The following is a 10,188-nucleotide window of genomic DNA, read 5'->3' on the forward strand; positions in this document are numbered from 1 at the left end:
ATCCCCTCCTTCACATCCTTGGTATCATTGCTGTCATGTATTTTACTTATACGTAATCATACTATCTATGTAATAATATATATAATCATATACCATATTATTATATGATACAATGCATCATATAATATTTTCTTTTACTTTTGAAGGATAATCCCAGAGGTTACAGAATTCTGGATTGGGGTGTGTGTGTGTGTGTGTGTGTGTGTGTGTTTTCCTCTCAATTCTTTAAATATTCTCTCCATTCTCTTCTTGATTGTATGGTTTCTCAGGAGAAGTTGCCTTTCATATTTATCTCTTTTCCTCTACTTGTGAGGTGTTTCTTCACCTCGGCTTCTCAGGATTTTTTTTTTTTTGTAATCTTTGATTTCCTATAATTCAAAGATGATATGCTCAGGTGTGGCTTTTTATCTTGCTTGGTATACTCTTAGCTTCCTTTAACTGTGACTTGGTGTCTGACATTAATTTAGGGGAAATTCTCAATCTTTATTATTCTAGATAGTTCTTCTGTTTCTATATCTTTTACTTCCCACTCTAATATTCTCAACTCACATATATTACACATTTTGTAGTTGAAACACAGTCCTTGGATATTCTGCTTTGTTTTCAGTCTTTGTTCTCTTTCTTTTTTTGGTTTCTGAGGAGTCTTGATTTCTAGCTCACAGGTTCTTTCTGTAGCCATGCCTAGTTTGCTAATGAGCCCATCAAAGGCATTCTTCATTTCTGGTACAGAGTTGTTGTTTAATTTCCATTATTTCTTTCTGGTTCTTTTAAAGATTTTCCCCTCTCTGCTTACACTGTCCATATGTTCTTGCATGTTCTATATATTGTCTGCTAGAGTCCTGAACAAATTAATCATAGATTTAAATACTCAGTCTGGTAATTCCAGTATCCATGCAATTGTAGTTCTGTTGCTTGCTCTGTGGTTTTCAGATTGTGTTTTTTTGTTTGTTTTTGATTTTGTTTTTTGTTAATGGCTTTTAATTTTCTTCTTGATAGAGGGGTAAATTGGTCTGTTGTAAATAGGCTTTATTAATGTGGTGGTAAAGAGTAGAGGGAGGGGAAGTTTTCTATAATCTTATGCTTACGTCTCAGCCATTTAGTGAGCCTATGCCTCTGGACTGAATTTCACAAGCTTCTGTTAGTTGTTTTGTTATTGTTGTTGTTGTTGTTTGTTTGTTTGTTTTGTTTCATTTTGTTTTGTGTCATTTTTCCTTCCCTTTTTGGTGGCGACAGGATGGGTAGAGTGGGGTATAGTTGGACATTTTCCTTCTCTCATGTAGAAGGCTAGAGCCTAGTAGATTTTGATGTTTCTCCTCCTCTAGATCAGTTAGGCTCTGATATCATCTCAGCAGGTTTGGGTCTGGTTAACTAGTTTCCCCCTGGGGGAAAAAACCCTGGGGGGTTTTTTATGAAGAACATAATGCTCTGGCATATTTCAGGATAGTCATTTCTTTTCCCTTCCCCTAGAGTAAACACATACAGTTTTTTCTTTAATAGTTTTTATTGGAAACTTGTAGAGTTTCTAGAGGTAAATTTTACAATACTACCCTTCTCACACTGGAGTTCTTAACTCTTAAAGTGCTTCACACTGAGCTTCCAGTAATAAGTCAGTTTTCCTACCCCAAAATTAGTTCTTGGGGTAGATTTCTGCTCATGAGTTTCTTCTCTAGTAAGCCATGACTTCTTGTATTCACCCTATCTTTCTCCAAACTTAGGGATAGTTGTATACCCTATGTCCTCTCCTTTCTTAGAGATCCCTAAAGAGTTGTTCATTTTTCAGTCTATCTTTTTGCTAGTTGTTAGGGCGTACTGACAATTTCTAAAACACTTACAGACAGAATTTGGACCTGAGAGTCCTCAGCTTTGTGGTTTTTGTTTCTGTATTTGTTTTGTGTGTGTGTGTGGGGGGGGGTGTTTGTTTCTGTTTCTGTTTTTGTAATTTCCTTTCCACTGTATTTTCTATGGAGTAGAAATCAAAATGCAAGAATGCAGAGGCACTTGGGTGGCTCAGTATATTGTCTGACTCTTGATTTGAGCTTAGGTCATGATCACAATGTACTGAAATCGAACCCCATGTCAGGCATTTTGCTGAGTGAGGAGCTTACTTAAGATTCTCTCTCTTCCTCCCCCTCTGCCCCTTTCAAAAACAAACAAACAAACAAACAAAGAGAGAGAGACAGAGAAAGAAAACAAAAGGGAAAGATGCATGTATGTCTAACATATGTCAAATTCTCTCTTTAAATGCATATCTATATATTGATATCATCTACATCTAGATATGAAATCTCATTTCTGATTCATCACCCTGCCTAGGGTTTTGAAACTTTTATGTTTCAATGCTAAAGCCAATGTAACTGGTAAATTTTTCATTGTAAAATGAAAACTTTTAATTGAATTATAGTTCCCAAGATTAGTCAATTGCTAAAATTGCCTGTATAATATTTTAGGATAATTTCTTGTCTCAATGGCAACCCTCTTAAATCAGAAAATCTGGAAGATGGTGTCTTGAATTTTATTGTTTTAAAATTTCTTCTGTGTGCTTCTGACAATCACTCGATTTTTATTAGTGAGAACTGAAGTTTTCTCTGTTTCTCTATATACAATTCAATGATTTTATGAAACATTTATTGTTGAGTAGTCTCTGGATTGCTCCAAAATGGAGATTAAATCCCAATGCGGGGGGGGGGTGTGAATGAAACTTGAAGGTCATTGCATTTTATGGAAAATATCATAATAAAGAAGCAATCAGAGAGTTACCTAAAATGAGCTCTTTGGCATTGTGCCAAGCAAGATAAGGTGACCAGGATCTCATTCCACATCTCCCAGCTGTTCCCTTAACACTTGCTGTTCAACACTTTTTTTTTTTATTGTTGTCCACATCCAGCCATTGGCAGAATGAAGTGATCTGTTTCATTTTCCATATTGTCTACTCTTTTTATTCTATACACCCTCCCAGTCTCCATTATGTAGGTAGATTCTCTTCACACTTTCTTTCAGAAATTTACAAAACAGGGACACCTGGGCGGCTCAGTGGGTTAAAGCCTCTGCCTTATGCTCAGGTCATGATCCCGGGGTCCTGGGATCGAGCCCCGCATCGGGTGGGCTCTCTGCTCCACGGGGAGCCTGCTTCCTCCTCTCTCTCTCTCTGCCTGCCTCTCTGCCTACTTGTGACCTCTGTCTATCAAATAAATAAATAAAATCTTTTTAAAAAAAAGAAATTTACAAAACATATTCCATTAAGGATCTGAAATAGTTTTCAGTAATTGTAAAATTATGTACAAGAAAAAAAAAGTAAACGCACAGTACACAAATGTCAACAAATTTCATAAACAAAAATCTAAGTGAATGTCTTCCTAATTTCTAGGTGGAGAACATATTTTTTTAAAGAAAAATATAAAATTATTAATCAAATTTGTTAATAAATTTGTTAAATAAATTGTTAATGAATTTGAATATTCCAAAAATATATAAATTCCATTTATTCTAAGATACAAGTGGAAAGATAAATTACAAGTCTCTAGAAGACATTTACACTCCAGACAACCAATAGATGCTTAAAATCAGGAATATATAAACCACTCCAAAAATCAATAAGATAAGAGCAAATAACCCAAGAGAAAATGAACTTTTTAAAAAACAGAAAATATAAATTTTGGTACTTTTTTAATAAGATATTCACCTTCACCAATAATTTGGGGGAAAAATAGGAACATGGTAATTTGTTATTTTGCCAACTGGAATAAAATAAGATGTGGTTGAAATCTTAAATACTGTTAAGGATGTAGATTATATTAGATCCTTTAATAATTGTTATTAGCATTCTCATTTCAGAAATTGGGCATTTTTTTATGAAGTCAAATATCCAGTATTCTAAGACATGGTAGTACTAATCATAATTTTATAACCAAGACTTACCAGTCCTTACCAGTAAGTGTATGCAAGAATATTTATAACAGCAAAAACTGGACACAACTGGAATGCTCATGGTCAGAAGAACAGATACACTTTCTGTGGTATATTCACAGGTAGCTCATATTATAGCTATAAAACTGAATGTAGTATGGTGAAAATAAACTGAAAATATATACAGTATGTATGTAAATAATAATTCTGAATGAGAAAAAAAATGGTATCAAGAAACTATGTATAATATAATGCCTTTTTAAAAGATGAAATTTGAAAACAAGCCACACTAAACCATGTATTTTTTTTCATTGTCTAGTGACCAAAGAACAAAAGAATTTATTCTCTCCCACACGAATGCATTCCATATACAATAGAGGAGGTGCACCTGTAAATCCATAATAAAAGTTCACATTTGGAACAGAGGGAAACAAGAGGAACATAACTCTTATTGGTCCATGAAAATGATGAAGTTCTCCACAAACAAGAATTACTGGGAGAGCTCTCTGACCGGACAGTAAAGAAGGTCTTTGATTTGACCTCAGTTATTTTCTCTGGAGTATTTGTCTCTATATATTATTTTTCATGGCTCTTAGCACCACATTCTGAGACTTTTCTTCATCGGTTTACATATATGGCCACATCTGAAGTGGATATTGAAAAACGGGCCTTCATTGTGAGCTTACAGCTTTTGTTTCATGTCTGTGTAAGGGTTTCTTGCTATTATTTTTATTTGTATTGGGCTTCAGTTTATGGATTTCTTGGGAATGAAATGTCTACTTAATAATCAACTACTAACTTATTCCTTCAGTCAGACCATGTGCTGTCAGTTATATTCAATTTTATTTCTGAGGCATACTTTATAATTCTCTGTCATCTATCTATCTATCTGCCATCTATCTATCTATCATCTATCAACATCTATCAAATGTCTATATACATAACTTTTCCCATTCCTGGCCTCTATATCTCAATTTATAAAGGACTGCCTGTAGTCCATCTGGCTTGAATAATATAAAAATATTCTTCACCACATGGCTGGGTCTTTCAAGGGGAGTTTGTTGCTCAAAATCTTTATTAAATCTTTTTTTTTTCCACTTTATATCTAGAACCAGTTGGCTTTTCCAACTAGTTGTGGCCCTGAATTTAATGAGTTTCTCTATTATTTTTCATTTCTGCTTTTGAACCAGCCAGTTTTTTTTTTAAGCTCATCCCTTATTTCTAAAATCTTACTTAATGCAACCAGTTTAACCCCAATATCCAACTTAAAGTATATTTCCAAAACTCTTCTGTGAGAACCGTAGACTCAGTAGGCACCTGCTTTCTCGGTATCGATGACAGAAGCTACTAAGTTTTTTTGCAACTCCATGACACAGGGCTCCATCTTTCTAGCCTCTATAATGATTTTCTTGCCACTCTATCATGGAGTTACATAGTTGAGACCTTTTTTAAACAATAGAATGCCACATAAGTTGCTGATTTATATGTTAATTATAACAATGTTAACTGCTATAACATATAAATGTTAGTTATCCATGGTTTAGCAAATTAGTAGTCTGTTGCTAACTAAAATAAAACCCCAAATGAATGTTTCTAGTAAGCGTGTGGCCGTGCCCCAATTTGTGATTCCTTCTAGCAACTTACAGCTTCACTCCATTCAACATGGCTTCCACAGTTACAGGACAAAGGGAAAGAGATATAAGGGCTGCATATGGAGGTTCTTTTGGTCCGGTTATGTGGCACAATTATTTCAGCTTATACTCAATAGCATAGAACCCAAACACATAACCACACCAACTGAAAGGAAAGCTGATAAAGAGCTGTGTATCCACATCATAAAGTAAATAGGTTTGAAGAACCCCGAGGTAGTATTTGATACACATTTCATTGTAAATTTATTTTTTTGTTATTCTCGCCCATTAGGTAACGAGTTTTTTTGGAACAGATTCTTATTTTTTTCAACTTTGTATCCCCACAACAATCACTCTATTGTGACATGGAAAGTGTTGAAGGAATGCTAAATCAATGGTCTTCAGTTTTTTTAAACATGATCACAGTAGTGATAGAAACCGCAAATGTAGGAAAGACTTTAAAATGCAAGTTTGTGATACACTTCTGAGACTACAACTTTTGTCATCGATATACTCTGTATGATCTTTTAATGAACATAGTGGAAAAATTAGATGAAAAACACAAATAAATGGTAGGTTTTAAGTTTTTAATTTTTTATTATAAAATAAGCACAGGGGCACCTGGGTGGCTCAGTTGGTTAAGTGTCTGAATTCTGGTTTAGACTGAGGTTACGATCTTAAGGTTGTGGGATGAAGTCCTACACAGACTTTGCATTGGGTGTGAAGTGTATTTAGGATTCTCTCTCTTCCTTTCCTTATGTACCCCTAAAAAATTAATAAAATAAAATAAACACAAATACAGAAAAGCACAGAAATTGTATACTTCATGAATGAGCTAAAGCAAATGCCCTTGTAACTTCCACACAGATGAATAAATAGAAATTTGACAGCCACCTTCTTAGCCCCTCCATGGGTCCCATGCACATTATCAGCTCAAAATACAAAATAACTACTATCCGATTTCTATAGTAATAACTGTCTTGTGTTTCTTAATTTTAGTACTCAACTCTATGCCCTTAGACAAAATAGTTTAGTCTTGCCCATTTTTACCTAGTAAGTATGTTTGTGTTTAACTCATGAATTATCTTTTCATCTTTTTATTTTTCTCATTGCTTATTTATTGAAGAACTCTGGTCGTTTAAAATGTAGAAGTTTTTCACCATCTAGATATTACTAATTGCGTATTCATAGTGTGGTTCTGCTGTTTCTATATCCTTTGTATTTCTTGCACAGCTGTATTCAGGTGCATTAACTATTTTAGGTTCAGTCCCAATGAGGGTACTATAGGAGGTATGTCTTCCTACCAGGAAGGACACAAGGTCTAATTGTCCCCTTTTTTGTAAGGTTAGCAACTGGTGATGCTCTAGGTCCATTACTTCATCAAAGATTACTTACTGGGTATTTTCTTATTCTGTCATTGCTTCCCATTTATTATTATGAGTGCTTTTATAAGAAGACACTCTCCCCTGTTCAGTTATTCTTCAGTACAGTTCATTAAAACAACAACAACAAAAAGTCAGGATATATGCTCAATTAGTTTTCGAGATGGCTAATTGGATCTCTATCAGCCTCTGAAAGTGAGTAATTATTTTTTGGATATTATTATGAGCTCATGAATTTAAACATATTTAAAGAGCATAAGTTCATTGAACTTATTACCTTATTTGAAACTCAAATTGTCCCATTAGCTTGGGTCTTTTTGACATGACACTAGTAGTTTTTGATAGTTTTTTTTCTATTTGCCATGGCACAAGATAGTCTAGACTCACATTGTATGTAATTTCCCTGAGACATTCATCTAAGCTAAACTTCTTCAGGTCCTGCTTTCTTTTACTGGAATTAATATTTCTTGACACTAGGAATACTTATTGCTATTGGGTTGATCACTTTATGTATGACTTTTCAATGATCAGGGGTATGGCACATACTCAGTGACATATTTTAAGATAAAATATCTCATACCTATACCTCTCATGCAAATATAAAGTCAATAGAATTTTTACTTCACTTCTATTATTACATGTATATTTTCTTTATTTTATAGTGAGAATCCTCATTCTCAAGAATGTGGAGTATGATGCATATGATCCTCTTTTCCTTATAACCTAACTTAGTCTTAGTTTTACATGGGTAATTATATGATTAAAGCTATTAATCCTTTAATCACTTTCATCAGCTGTTTTTGACTTTTAATTTTTGTTATTTTCATCTACTTATCTTAAAGTATTATCAGCTCTATTTGTCCATTCTAATGCTCCATTTAATATTTTCATATCAGAAACAACTTTTCATTTTTTCAATTTTTTTTCTCTGACTGGTGTCACTATTTCTGAGATTTTCTTTTACTTTATTTTTCTTTATGTTCTGTATCAATTTCCTTTTACCTTTTAGCTTATTTTGAATAGTATATCAAATTTTTTATCTATTTTATTGACATGTCCTGACACATTTCATTGTAGCAGAAATGTTATTCTGCTCTCTTACTGTCCTTTTTCATAAATTAAATTATAGAGGAATTCATCTCAATTCCTTGTGCTCTTCATTTTTTTATTGGAAATTAATTTTCCTGAACTGTTAGAATAAGACTTGTTTTAGGTAGCTTTTATAAATCTATAGAGATTTTTCTTTTATTATTTTCGTGTAGTACTGAAAAATATGTTGGCTTGTTTTCTGAGACTTCCTGGCTTTTAATCCTGTAATTTTATCTAAATCTTCACTTCCTTTCTTTCTTGTATATTCCTCCATTTTTATTTCATGCTGAACAGTTTCTTTTCAATTAGGAACCTTTTTTAAGGGAGCATGTGACTGACAAAATATTGGTCATGGCTATTGGTTTAGGTACTTCTTATTTTGTTTGTTTTTGTTGGGGATTTGGAAAAATTCAAAACCTAGGCCCTACCACCATTATCTTTCCAGATATTACTATATCTGGAAATATATATTGCTATATATTTCACTCTGAATATGTTTCTGTATTTTCCAATATTTCTTTGAATATTATGTTTTCCAATATATATACAATATATGAAATTTGATGTGTATATATTATTTATATAATTGCAGCTGAAATAAATAAACTATATATTTTCTTTGTTATATATTATATATTGTGTTATATGTTATATACTAATACTATATATTATATATTTTTGGTTTATTAATGTTAGTTACATTATAATGCTTTATTACTTTAACATATGTACATATTTTTTATTTGTTTATTTACTCTATATTTTGGAAATTGAAATTGAATATCCTCTTTTCTTTCTTCTTCCTATCTTCTTTTTTTTTTTTTAATATTTTATTTATTTATTTGACAGACAGAGATCACAAGTAGGCAGAGAGGCAGGCAGAGAGAGAGGGGGGGAAGCAGGCTCCCTGTTGAGCAGAGAGCCCGATGCGGGACTCGATCCCAGGACCCCGAGACCATGACCTGAGCTGAAGGCAGCCGCTTAACCCACTGAGCCACCCAGGCGCCCCTCTTCTTCCTATCTTCTGACACATTTTTTCATCAGGTACTCACTTTTTATTAAAGATTTTATTTATTTATTTGAGAGAGAGCAATTGACAGAAAGAGATTGAGAACAGAAGTTGGGGGGAGGGACAGAGAGAGGGAGAAGACGACTCCTCTTTGTGCAGGGCTCCATCTCAGGATTGCGGGATCCTGACCTGAGCCTAAGGCAGCAGCTTAACCCAATAAGCCACCCAGGTGCCCCTAACTTTTCACATTTTAAAAATAAACTTTCCTTGGCATTTTGGAAAGAAACAGTAAAATTTCAAAACTTACTCAATGAGCCATATTGCTTTTTATAGTAGATATGATGTGTTCTTTCCACACACCCTACTTTTTTGGGGGGAAAATAAATAAATTTTATTGAGTCATACAATGGTCAAGTTAGAAGGATTATTAGAATGTATGCATCCTAACCAACAGCTTGGACAGCCTTAATTGTGGAGGGAAAGGAATGGAGAACCAGTTGTGATTCACTGAACATTACAAGGCTTGCTTCTTAACTAAGGAACTAAAGCTGTAAGTTCTTTTAGCAGAGGTCACATTGATCTTTCATTAATGAGAAGGGGGATATTTGGCAAATCACAAACTTTGATCATCAATTTCCTCAGCACTATATCTGTCTTATTTTCATTCCAGATATATTGTTTTAATAACTAGTATTTTGCAAGTAGTATAATGTCTGAGCTACAAGTTCATGCTCTATAAAGTGGGGATAATCATGATTAATCCCATCTTCTAAAAATGAAGGATAAAATATGTTTCTGAAGTACATAACAGAGTCCCAGTTAATGATGGTATTTCTCTCTATGCAACAAAATCATCCTCAGAAACTTTAAGTTACAGGTTAGCTACCTGCTATTGTGCATATTATGGAAAAAAATTATTTTCTGTTAATCGTCTTGTTTTTGTTATCCAAGGTAATTTATTTTCTTATTCTATAGTATGAAGTAAGTCTTCACAGAAATCTAGAGATTTGAAAGCTTATCACTTCCTGCTCCCAACAGCAGGCCAAGAAGACCAATGATGCAATCCTACATGAACAAATGATGGGACCATAAACTCCGTTCATTCTAGCTAACTGTCTGCTTCATAAAATAGCAATGTCCAAATCACCCTGAATCAAAGAAAATGTTAGGATTA

This window comes from Meles meles, chromosome 9 (assembly GCF_922984935.1).
Source record: "Meles meles chromosome 9, mMelMel3.1 paternal haplotype, whole genome shotgun sequence".
Classification (NCBI taxonomy): domain Eukaryota; kingdom Metazoa; phylum Chordata; class Mammalia; order Carnivora; family Mustelidae; genus Meles; species Meles meles.